The sequence below is a fragment of the Tiliqua scincoides genome, chromosome 1, assembly GCF_035046505.1.
Source record: "Tiliqua scincoides isolate rTilSci1 chromosome 1, rTilSci1.hap2, whole genome shotgun sequence".
NCBI classification, from domain to species: Eukaryota; Metazoa; Chordata; class Lepidosauria; order Squamata; family Scincidae; genus Tiliqua; species Tiliqua scincoides.
In genome coordinates, this window is record NC_089821.1 from 195,729,656 (window position 1) to 195,741,709 (window position 12,054).

A 12,054-nucleotide genomic window follows, 5' to 3' on the forward strand; every position below is an offset into this window, starting at 1 on the left:
AAAATAATTACACATACCAACACACATTTTGCTTTCTTAAAGGTTAGATCTATTTTTGGGTATATTTGGGGTGCCAGTTTTGGCATCAGTTTTGCCTTATCACTTCTAGTTTCAGAGCTATGGCATAGCCTTGTTAATGAATGGGTCAAGCGGCTTCCTCATGAGGAAGCCTACACTTTAGCCATAGTATTCCCCCTCCTCAGTCTCTACTGCTCCTTTATGCCTAAAGCGGTGGAAGGTGAGGAAGAGGCAGGCAAGTAGGTATCCTTAGTTGAAATTGGGTACCCCTTGCCTTGTTTGGCCACTGGGGGCACGCAATGGTTAGGGAATGTGGCTTGGCTTTGGGAGCATCATGAGGATTTCCTGCACTTAAACATTTATCCTTATACCACTGATAAGATGGCAAGGGCTTTTGTCCACCTTCTGCAAATAAAGCTAGAATGATGGTTTTTTAAAAAGAGCTTTGCATTTAAAGTTTGCCTAATCGGGGTTAGCCTGAAGTGCCATTGAAATCTAACGGATTTACCTTCTTGCAAGGAAACATGTTTAGAATCGCAATGTAAATCTTAGGGGATGGCATAAAGAAACCCGACATCTTTATAGCTGTGCAGTCTGCTTACGAGAGGTGAAGTGTCAGCTGGCTGAATGGCACAGGTTTGTGTGGGAAGCAGCAATTGCATCCTCTTGAACAGCAGGTAATTGCCTGAGTCAAACGCCTACCTAGCTAAGTGGAAAGTTTGTAGGAGGGAAGCTTGCAGAGACCCACTGGTATTCTCCAACCCGGCAAAAATGCTTTTGCTCTATTTTTAGACTTCAAACACATTTATCTTAGAGAGCATTCTAAAAGCTTTCCTTGACAGCATCTGCAGTGCACACACGTACAATGCCTTCTTTGTATCAGTCCCTTAAAATAATGCCCTGCTCGCCATCAGTTTTTGATTTCATGCTGTTTAGCAGTCAGGCTACATATGGAATCCATCCCACAGAGGAATGACAGCACTATGCAAACACTGCATGTTATCGCAAAACTCGAAGCTGACCCACAAAGGCCGCGTGCCAAAAAAACCCAGCCATAGTGCAGTATTCATTCAGCTGAGTTCTCACTTCCAGCTGCAATTGTAAAACAAGCTTGCATGCAAAGAGGAGCCTGAAGGATACAATTCCAAGGCTAGATTCAGCTGTAAAGTAGTCGTTTTCTTAGCGTCACAAAAACAGAATGAATACTGAAGTACAATGCTAGACAGATTGGAAACAAGAACCAGACAGCAACTCTAGCCTGTGCAGCTGTGGCCCAACCCCTTCATCACCAAGGGATAGGGGAAGTTCAACATCAGAGGGGATGGAAATGACATTCTGTCATAAGAACATAAGAAGAGCCCAGCTGGATCAGGCCATGGGCCCATCTAAGTCCAGCTTCCTATCACACAGTGGCCCACCAGATGCTTCTGGGAACACACAAGACAAGGTACCTGTATTCTGTTGTTGTTTCCTTGCATCTGGCATTTAGATAGACCACAGGTGGCCCCACTGCCCTGTCGTAAACAAAGGGGGTTTGGGTGCTCAGGGTTCTTGGTTTTCGAACCCTAAAGCCCTCAAGGCCCCTTGTCCAGTAGTACTGCCACCACCCTGTACGTGCCAGTGCCTCAGTCCAGGGACACTGAGACCCTCTAGGCTTAATTCTATCCCTTGCAGGCACTGAGCTCTTTCTCCAATTAAAGCCTCAGTCCTCAAGTTACTAGACCTCAACGAGCACTTGGTAGCTTGCAGAACAGCTAGGCAGGATTCTGAACCTTTGTCCCCAACAGACAATGAAACAACTTAGTAAAAGATATTTTAGTTTATTAAGCACATGTTACACACTCTACAATAAGGCAGCAAATGCTAGAGGCAAAAACATCTAGGAAACATATCAGCAATAAAATAATAAAGCTAGCTGCCTATCTCTATTAATACCTATCTCTCACCTGGGTCAGTTACTCTTGTAGATCTCTTAGCTCCAGGGCTACCTATGGGGCCAGTGCCCATGATGGACAATGGAGCTCACATGCGTGCAGGATGTTGCACCCAAAACTCTGTTCAAGAAGGCCGCCCCCCCCCCCCACACACACACACCCCGGCACTCATTATTATACTTCTTATTCTAATAGTACTGAGGTGCCTTCATACTTATTAGACTATCCAATCAGAACGCTCGAGGAACAGAACCTTCTGGAAGTTGGTCTGGTTGCTAACCCCTCACAGTTCTTACCCCTCCCAACTGGAGATCCACAGCTGCACTCAATCACCCTTGATAAGTCGCCTCTGTCTGCTAAGGTGCTAAACATTCCAATTGGTTGTAATTCTTGTTATCTGTCCTTCCTGGCCAGCAAAGGAGAGACAACAAATCCTTTTGTTTATTTACTCACATTCCTGCAGCTGGGAACTGCTAACATCTTCTCAGTTAAACAGTCTTAGTTTGGTTCAGGTTTCACTTGCCAACCTAGGCCTAACATGTACTTATTCATGACATGCCCCACACCCGTGGATCCAGTATCTGCTTTTTCACTTATCTGCAGATCCAGGGGGAGCACATAAAAACTTGTTTAGATTCTTACTGCTAGCGCCAAGGTTGAACATGTTTTGCATTTACTGGTCACTATAAGCATAAAGCTTATAGACAGACAAGCAGGCAGGAAGACTTCACACTACTGGGGACAACTCAGAGAACAGTAGCAGGAAGCACCAGAGCTCATAGACTGTCACTGCCTGGTGGTGAAGTGCCAGCTGCCCAGAAACCCTGTCCTGTACGCCTTGCCACAGTGCTCTGCCAGGCTGTAAGTCACATATGGTTTGCCTCCGGTATGTCTGGAAACTCAAACCAAGGTGTGTGTCTTAGCCATCGTAGGTACAAACCATGGTTTCACACTATGTCAGCACTCAGCCCAACTGTTTCTAGACCAAATGTCAAAAGCAAAGGACACTCCAGAGCAGAATGCTGTGAAACTGTAAAAATGAAGAGCAACCCAAGATTGTTTTGCATTAGTGAAAGCAACATTTAACTTCCCTATACAGAACTCCTTCTCTGGATCAAAGCAAAGGTTTCCTGTTCCACTTTTATTCATTTTCCATGCAGTATTTAACTTCATAATTAATTTTGAAGCATAATATCAAAAGCATAAGAAATGATATGCACAAATTGTCTGAACCAAAATCTTCAGGAATCGATGCAATATCTTTTTGTTCGGACATAATTCAATGGGAAGGTATTAGTAGAAGAGGCAGCCTTTGTAGAGCAAGCCTTCTTTCAATTTTAATATATTGCAGATTTCAAGCATTTTGCAATGCAGTACTAACTGCTAGTCTCTACCCTGAGCTTCAAGGAAGACAAGGCATTAAAAATGTCTAAGTAAATATGTAAATATGAACATTTTATAAGTGGCGGGTTATGGGAAACAAGCCAACACTGAATATTATTTAATATTGTCTTGTCAATATACACAACACTTTACAGAGTCACATAAATGAAGAGACTGGTTCTTCTTCCCAGAGCTATACAACCTAAATTTCAATAGAGGGGAGTGTTACAGACTGTAGAGCTTGAACCAAGAATCTCATTGCCTGACGCTGAGACCTAGACTAGAGAGTTGCCCAGAACTCGACAGGATGGAAAAAACTACAACGCCAACCAAGCACTGGTTGTAGCTTGGTCACTCCCACAGTGCTCAGGCATCACTCATCACTAGGACTGGGCCAACACCTCCTGATGTCTGAAGTTGCCCCACCTTTCCTGGTAATGTGCTAGCCTCTGGTCCTTCCAGTCTCTGGACTGAAAAAGGAATTCAGAACAGGAGCTCTAACCCCTCCACATTTCTTTCCTCAATGTTTTCACTCCCTCCCCCACTTCCTTCTTTATTCCAGGAAGAGATGGTGGCACGTGGGTAGAAAGCACCCTCCATCTGCTGCCTGAGACAACCACCACAGTCAGCCATATGGATGGGCAGCCCTACCCAGCACTGTTGACAAATTATCTCTGATCCCCTGCACCACATTGTCAGATTCACCAGAGTGTTCTTCTGATGAAGCCAGATGCTCCACCAAGCAGAATCAGCCATCCTTCAATCTGCCTTACTCCAAACATTTGCCCACCAAGAACACACTTTCTGAGTCAACAGAACTTGGCTTCCAAGGCTATTTTCTCAAACGATCATGCTTAAAACAAAACACTTACCCAATGAACCAGATGCTTTTAATTATTAATCATCCCATCATAGACCTGGAGGTTTCTCTTTTGAGCCCCCAAAGTATCCCTTGCGCTCAGCTGCCAGATTTCTAGTTTTACTTTAGAGCTTCTCGGAACTCAGGAGAGCTCTCCTATTAATGCCTCATTATTTATACTGTACTACAGATACACTCCCCTCTCAGTCTGGAGTACTTTGAAACACCGTTTTTAAAATCTTGAGGCCCCTCAGGGTGCTGGAGATGTAGGAACAGGCAATCTGCAAGCCTCCCTAAGCCTCTGAAGTTAAAGACCTCTCCAACTGGCTACAGCTGCCATGGAGCATCTCGGCACAGAAAAATCCAGTTAATCTCAGGTTTTCTTCAGGCACACTTTATAAAGGTTCAGGGTAAGCTTTTAAACTCTTATCATTCCACAGAGGTGTGAAATGGCAGGATTTTGACCATGACAAAGAAATGGTCAAACAATTTTTTAAAAGTAATTTTAGAGTTACGTTATCTGGAATTAAATAGTTCTCAACAGGTGGATCAATATAACCTTAGATGATTTATCAGTGTGAACCAACTTTCACCAACAAAGGCATACTTACCAAGATCTGAAAGTTGTTTGATTTTTAGACATTTCCAGTTCCAGACTACATTAGATTAATAATGCAGTTTAAAAGAAAACATTAAAAATTGTAGATATTCTTTATTAAATTGGAAATCCACTCAGGATCTTTTACACAAGGTGACTCCCTCCCACTTCTATCATTTAAAAATATAGAATTCCATCAGCAAATAAGGAAGCTTCCATGTAAATGGCAGTGGGCTGCACGTATTAGTTTACTATCTTTTCACAGAGCATGAATCAAAGGTGGACTGCAGTGTTTAATCTGGATGCTGCAGAGTCCCAGAATCTAGCATTAGCACGAGTCCAACCCAAACAGTTGCTGCAGTATAGAAAATGAAGAGGCAAATCCAATAGCATGGTTCAGTTCAGGTTTACTTGAGAGCAAGTCCATAAGAACATAAGAAGAGCCCTGCTGGATCAGGCCCAAGGCCTGTCCAGTCCAGCTTCCTGTATCTCACAGCAGCCCACCAGATGCCTCAGGAAGCACACACAACCACAAGATACTTGCATCTCACTGAATTCAGTAGAACTTGCCTCCAAAGAAGAGACCAAGCCTATGCACGTCTACTCAGAAGCAAGTCCCATTAGAGTCAATGAGGCATACTCCCAGGTATGTGTGGATAGGACTGAAACCTAAGCTTGTCTACAGCTGCAACCACAATCTTTTCTAGTGTACAAACGTTGTCTAATAAAGTTGGGGTGAAGGAAAATACCGTCACCAGCATCTTATTACTTTGAAAGAAAATACCTTCAGTGCTTTTAAAGAAAATGTAGCAGTAAATAGCATTATCATGCCTAAAAGAGACAGGCCTCTTGTGTGCAAAAATCTGCTATACAAAGTTAATTCCCTAATCTCAAGTAAAACCTTAAGCCTCTAAATAACATGGGTTTTTTAATTATAAATTGGAGCTGCAGGCAAATACCTTTCTCATCAGAATTTTAATCACTTTTCTTCAAGAAATATGGCTAGATGTCATATTAACTGGATAACTGGTAAAATCATAGTTCTGGTGAATTACATCATTCTGTCCAATTCAGAGTAGGGAAATTCAGAAAGTTCAAGCTTACCTGTACCAAATCACACCCCCAGTCCCGCTGGATACAACATTTCTGTTTTGGGGGCAGCTGCACCAACAAGGTTGGGGAGGATAGGATTGGGCTCTTTTAAAAAAAAAATTCAGATATGGCGATAGATACAAAGGTACATACGTACCTCGGGGGAATACAAAGGAAAGATACATTAGGTCTGCACTAGAATACAGTTTGGTTTTTGTTTTTGTTTTTTTACACAGATCTGACACATCTTCTGAATTATTTTATTTTATTTATTCTATTTCTGACCAATTGTAAAAGCTTCCCATATATTCTTAATTCTATTCAATTTACCATCATCATGTAATCTTTCTGATAAAATATCCATTTCAACTATTTCATAAATTTTTTCTTATCAACATGTTCCTATTTGGTGCCTCTATATTTTTCCACATTTGTGCAAATAAAAGTCTTGCTGCAGTGCTGATGTGAATCAAAACATGTCTAGTATTTCTACTATAACTATCTGGTATAATATTTAGGAGAAATAATTCTGGTACAAAGGGGACAGAACATTTTAACATTTTCTGTAACATAGTATGTACATTTTCCCAATACATTTTTACTTTAGAGAAGGTCCACCACATATGGTAAAATGGGCCCACAGAATCTTTACATTTCCAGCATTTGTTAGACAATCCTATATGCATTTTAGCTAGTTTATCAGGTGAAAAATACCACCTATAAAACATCTTGTAAATATTTTCTTTAAACGAAACTGCTTTGGTTAATCTAATATTATTTTTCCATATTTGCTCCCAACTTTCCAAAGGTATAGTGTGTCCAATATTTTTTGCCCATTGTATCATTGTGTCTTTTACTATTTCATCTTCCATATTTATATCTAATAAAAACTTATACATCTTTTTTATATATTTTCCTTCATCTTCTAAAAATAACTTATCAAAGTCAGTATCTTGTAAATATATTCCTATTTTTTTTTATCTTCCTTCAGTCTTGATTTTATTTAGAATTCTAACCACCAATCCAGAGCTATACCTTTATTATTAAGTTCTTCTTTCGACCACAGTTCTGTTTTTTCATTTAGCAACTCTTGATAAATTTTATTTTGCGATTCATCAATCCAGTCTGGTTTGGTCGCTATCTCCAATGGTTTAATCCATATTGCTATTTTCTCATAGAGCTTATATCTAATCTGATCCCATACTCGTAGCAATGCTCTTCTTATTAAATGTTGTTTAAAATGTCCATAATACTTAGTTTTATCGTATATAAGAAAAGCATGCCATCCAATTTGAAGATCATAAGCTTCTAATTTTAATAATCTTTGATTCTTCAGATTTGCCCATTCTTTAATCCAGTTTAAAACTGCAGCTTGATAGTATATTTCCCAATTTGGGAGTCCAAATTCAGCCCGTTCTTTAGAGTCTTGTAGAATCTTCATCTTAATTCTTGCTTTTTTACCTTGCCACACTAATTTAGTTATGACTCTAATTCTATTAAAGAATTCCCTGTAAGTAAAATTGGGATGGTTTGAAATAAGAACATCACTTTACGTAATATATTCATTTTAATCGTTGCAATCCTGCCCATAGAAGAAAGTTTCAACTTGCTCCATTTTTCTAGGTCTTTTTTTATTTCTTTTAACAGTTTCAAATAATTATCTTCCATCAGGGTGCTGGATTTTTTAGTTAAAATTATACCCAAATATTTGATTTTGGAAGTTATTTGTAAACCATAATCTTGTAGTTGTTGTTTCTCCTTCTCTCTTATATTTTTCACTAATAATTTAGTCTTTTGATAATTAAGATAGGCTTGGGCTCTTCATCTTGTAATACAGTTGTGTTAAAACCTGGCTCTTCTTTCTTTGTATTTTTGAGGATGTTTAATATACTAACAGACGGTTGGGAGTGTTTATCTTGGAATTTAGGTGTGGGTTGTGGTTTTATTCTGCTGTCTGCTTTCTGATTGCCTTTTGTTATACCATATTGTGATCATATCTTTTTTGTTCTCACCTTGTTCGGTAGCCTCCTTGGGTCCCTCACTCCTGGGTGAAAGTCAGGGCAGACATTTTTAAGAATCAGCCTGGACAGTTGGCATGCTAGCACAAAGACTTTGTGATATGGCTTTTCCATGTATTTACGAATAATAACAGGACCTACTGGCAAGGCCAGCTCACGACCTCCTGGCATGGCATGTCAAACACTGAAAGCAAGCTCAGAGTTAGAAAAGATGGGCACCACTACGCTGACACCACTTCCGCCTATTTTCTATTAAAACAAAGGGACGAACCTGTCAGGAACATAGCAGCCTCCATAGTGTGTATAGAGTATGGTTACAAAATAGATGACCTTCCTACAATAGATTTCGATGAGAGGACGCCATTTTGCTTTTTTAAAAAATAATGGCGCTGGAAGCATGCTAGCAGCAGGCTGGAAATGTCACTTCCTGATTTTTTTCTAGGTAAAAAAAGAACGGAGCCTAGATGTGATGTGGAAGATATACCACTAGAATCTTTCACTACAAAAAAAAAAATTAAAATATATATATATTTGGGGGGATCCTACCCATGGATCTCTCCCATCACATCTAGTTTGGCTCTGGAATTCCAGCTTCATAAGCAGACATACAAACACTTACAGCACAATCCTATGCATGCCTACTCAGAGCAAGTCCAATTTATTTCCATGGAACTCACTTCCAGTTAAGTGTGCGCAGGACTGCAGCTTTAGTTCTTTATGAGATGAATTTTTTCTGATTACCCAGTTTACAGATACAGACTGAGCATGATGGAACTCTCCAACACGCACATTCACAGCTCTTCATGTCTGATGAGATTCTCCTAGACGATTATAATTAAAACATGTCAAGCCATAATGATTTTCTGAAAGATAACATTCCCCAGCTGCTTCTCAAAAAATCATGAAGCAAGACCAAGGTAAGTGTGGAAGGAACAAAGCAGTACTGTGTGATCATTAACCTCACAGGCCTGCAAGGGGGAGCTCCATTATAATCAGTCCTTTCTGATCTATTAACTGCAAGTGAAAATACTTTAAAATATAATTAAAAAATCAGGACTTTTTTCTTTGCATCATTACTTCAGTTCAGAGCATCTGGGTTTTCTTGGTTGTTTTTTTTTTTTTTACAGGTTCAGATGCTTTGTTGTTCCACCAGTTTGGGCTGGGGTTCCTATCTCTTGGTCGTTTGCCATTGAAAATGTGGGAGGGAGAGCAGGACAGAGAGTCAAGCATCTTGCCGTACACAGTCCCCAAGGCAGAGTTCAGAGAAGACCAATAGTCCCAAAGCCAGGTTATGCTGATGCCAAAAGGCCTCAGAGTAGCAGCAGGGAGGGGATTACTCATGCCCTGACGGTGGTGGTGCTGGTCATGCTTCCCTAGCTGACTGAATTGCCCCTCTGAAGGGACCTGCACCTAGGCCCTAGCCTCACCTTCCACATCTGGAGTCAGCAGCCTATTCATCACAGGCCTGGGCTTTTAACTGGCCTCATCAGTTTAACTGAGGCTTTTAACTGGCCTCATCACAGGCCTGGGCTTTTAACTGGCCTCATCACAGGCCTGGCTGGCTGGCCTCATCAGGCCTTTATTTCAGCAACTAAGGGTGCAATCCTAACCCCTTAGGTCAGTTCTTTCCAGCACTGGCATAGCGGTGCCAATGGGGCATGTGCTGCATCCTACAGTTGGGTGACGCTCACGGAGGCCTCCTCAAAGCAAGGGAATGTTTGTTCCCTTACCTCAGAGCTGCATTGCCCTTGTGTCAGTGCTGGAAAGCACTGACAAAAGGGGTTAGGATTGCGTCCTAAGCATGCCATTGTTATGTCCCATAAAAGGGAACCACATCAGGATGGTTACGAACTACACTGCCACATGCACAAGGTCCTTAAACTAGCACTTGGTTACGGACATCATAGGCCTAGACATGCCTTCTTGGGCGAGCATTGAGTTCACTCCGCAGTATGTGTGCACAGGACTACAGCCACAGTCTGGGTTTTATTTGCACAGATCAGAAACCAAAGGTGGGTTAAAACAGCAAAAATGAGAATCAGTATAATTAGGCACTTGTGACTCACATCTGAGATTTTGTAAACTTAGCAGGGTTGTTATTTCAGCCTTAAAGAGATGGAAGGAGTTCAATAATTCACTGCCAGCACATAGCAACCCAAAACAATGAGTGAACATACATGTGACTGCACCTCTTAGATTCCCTGCCTGGGTAAACAAGGAATGTTGATTCAGGATAACTACCCTGTATCAATCACTTCTGAAACAATGTCTGGTACCTCAGATCCAGAAATTAATACCAACTGCCATAATCACTTATATTTTTCCTTTGAAACACCCAGTCCAGACACCGAGTCTAACATAATTTCTTGGATGCATCTGCTCCTGAATGGCACTTCCTAGTTTCTAAGATGATGCAATGTCATTGTTGTTTGAAAAGCTGACAGCCCAATCCTATTTAAAGTGTTCTGACAGCAGAACACATTAACTGCTGGCAGAAGCACCAGGATACAGTGGAAGTACCACCAGCAAGCACAACGAGGAAACCAGGGTAGTCACTGGCAGCCACACATACTTCCCGGCAGCGAAGACATCATCCAGTGGTGCCCAGTAAGGTGGTGGGAAGGTGAGGCAGAGAGATCAGTGAACACGAGCGTGCAGCCAGATCCTGTTCCTCTCCATCACTCTTACACTCCTCAGTTCTGTACCAGCAAAATAACTGGCTCAGAATCAAGGAGGCTTGGTTCTTCCTTGGAGCCCTTAACCCGAGTTAACCTAAGTTAAGGAACAAAAGTTCCCTGAACCTGAGGAGATCTCTGCTACTGCCCCTCACCTACCATTGGATGCAACACATTTCTCCTTATGTGTGCGTCAGGAAGGATTTGAGGCCCAATCCTATCCAACTTTCCAGCACTGAGGCAGCTGCGGTGCAGCCCCAAAGTAAGGGAACAAAGATTCTCTTACCTTGAAGAGGCCTCCTTGACAGTCCACACACACCCCTTTGGCATGGCTGCATCAAAGCTGGAAAGTTGGATAGGATTTGGCCCTTGGTTAGGATTGGGGCCTTCATATTATTAAGCAACCTGAAGGATTCAACATGGCTGTCTTTTGTTGTTGTTTTTTAAAGGATACATTCCACTTTGGCAAAACTTTTCTTTTTCCTAAACAGAAAGAGAGATGAAGATTTCAGTTTATAAAAAGTCCCCAAGGTATGGACTAGTTCCATTCAAAAGGTTTGTCCAGAAGTCAAAACGTATGTATGTTGAAACAGCTGGCCCTTGCTGACCCAGTGCTGTCGCACCTGTACAAAAGCACCATAGCAGATGGACTGTGCCTGCTCAAAAGTGCCAATGCAGCTGTCCATAATTCAGACATCTGTAACTCATCCAGTGTATTCAGTGAATCCAGTATAAACAATGAGATTTCTTTCTTCGAAGAGAATGAATAAGATGTAAGCTTCAGGCATGCCAGCACTTAAGGAAAAAAGCATATGATGAAAAAGAGCCCCTTTTTTGGTTTAGGGTAGATGGGACCCACTGGGTAGATGGGACTCGTTAACCTGGGAAGGCAGCTCATCTGAGAGGAGGAAAACTCTGATCCCAAACCTCCACTGCCTTGTGGCTACATCCAGTTATGGAAAAGGCTTCAGGAGTCAACCTCGAGGCAAAATCTGGAGCCGCAGTCCCTGAGGCAGTTCATGGCTGAACACAGTCACATTCTGGCAACTCCTGCGACGCCACTGGAACCAACCGTATTGGCTTCTGCCTTTCCATTGGACCATTTCAGCAACGTGGAGAGGGGGGATTTGCTGCATGGGTAACAGTCTATCCTCCATATCTACTTTACTCAGGCTTCGCGCACTGGAGAAAAACACTATTCAGAGCGCGATACCATAGTCTTCCAAGACTGAAGGATGCCAACAGTATTTGGTTTAGGATACTTAAAAACCTTTATCATATGCTGTTTTCTCACTGCAAGATTTCTGAGTCATTTTTGAGATTCTATCCTAGATATTTTAACAGAACAGAAAAAAAGACTTCAGATTTTCCTTTAGCAAAACAGAGCACATTATCTCTCCTCACTGGATATTCTTTGGAAAACTGTAACAAACAAGTTGAAGAATATGGGTGGGTTCCCCCATAACTGCAGAAACAT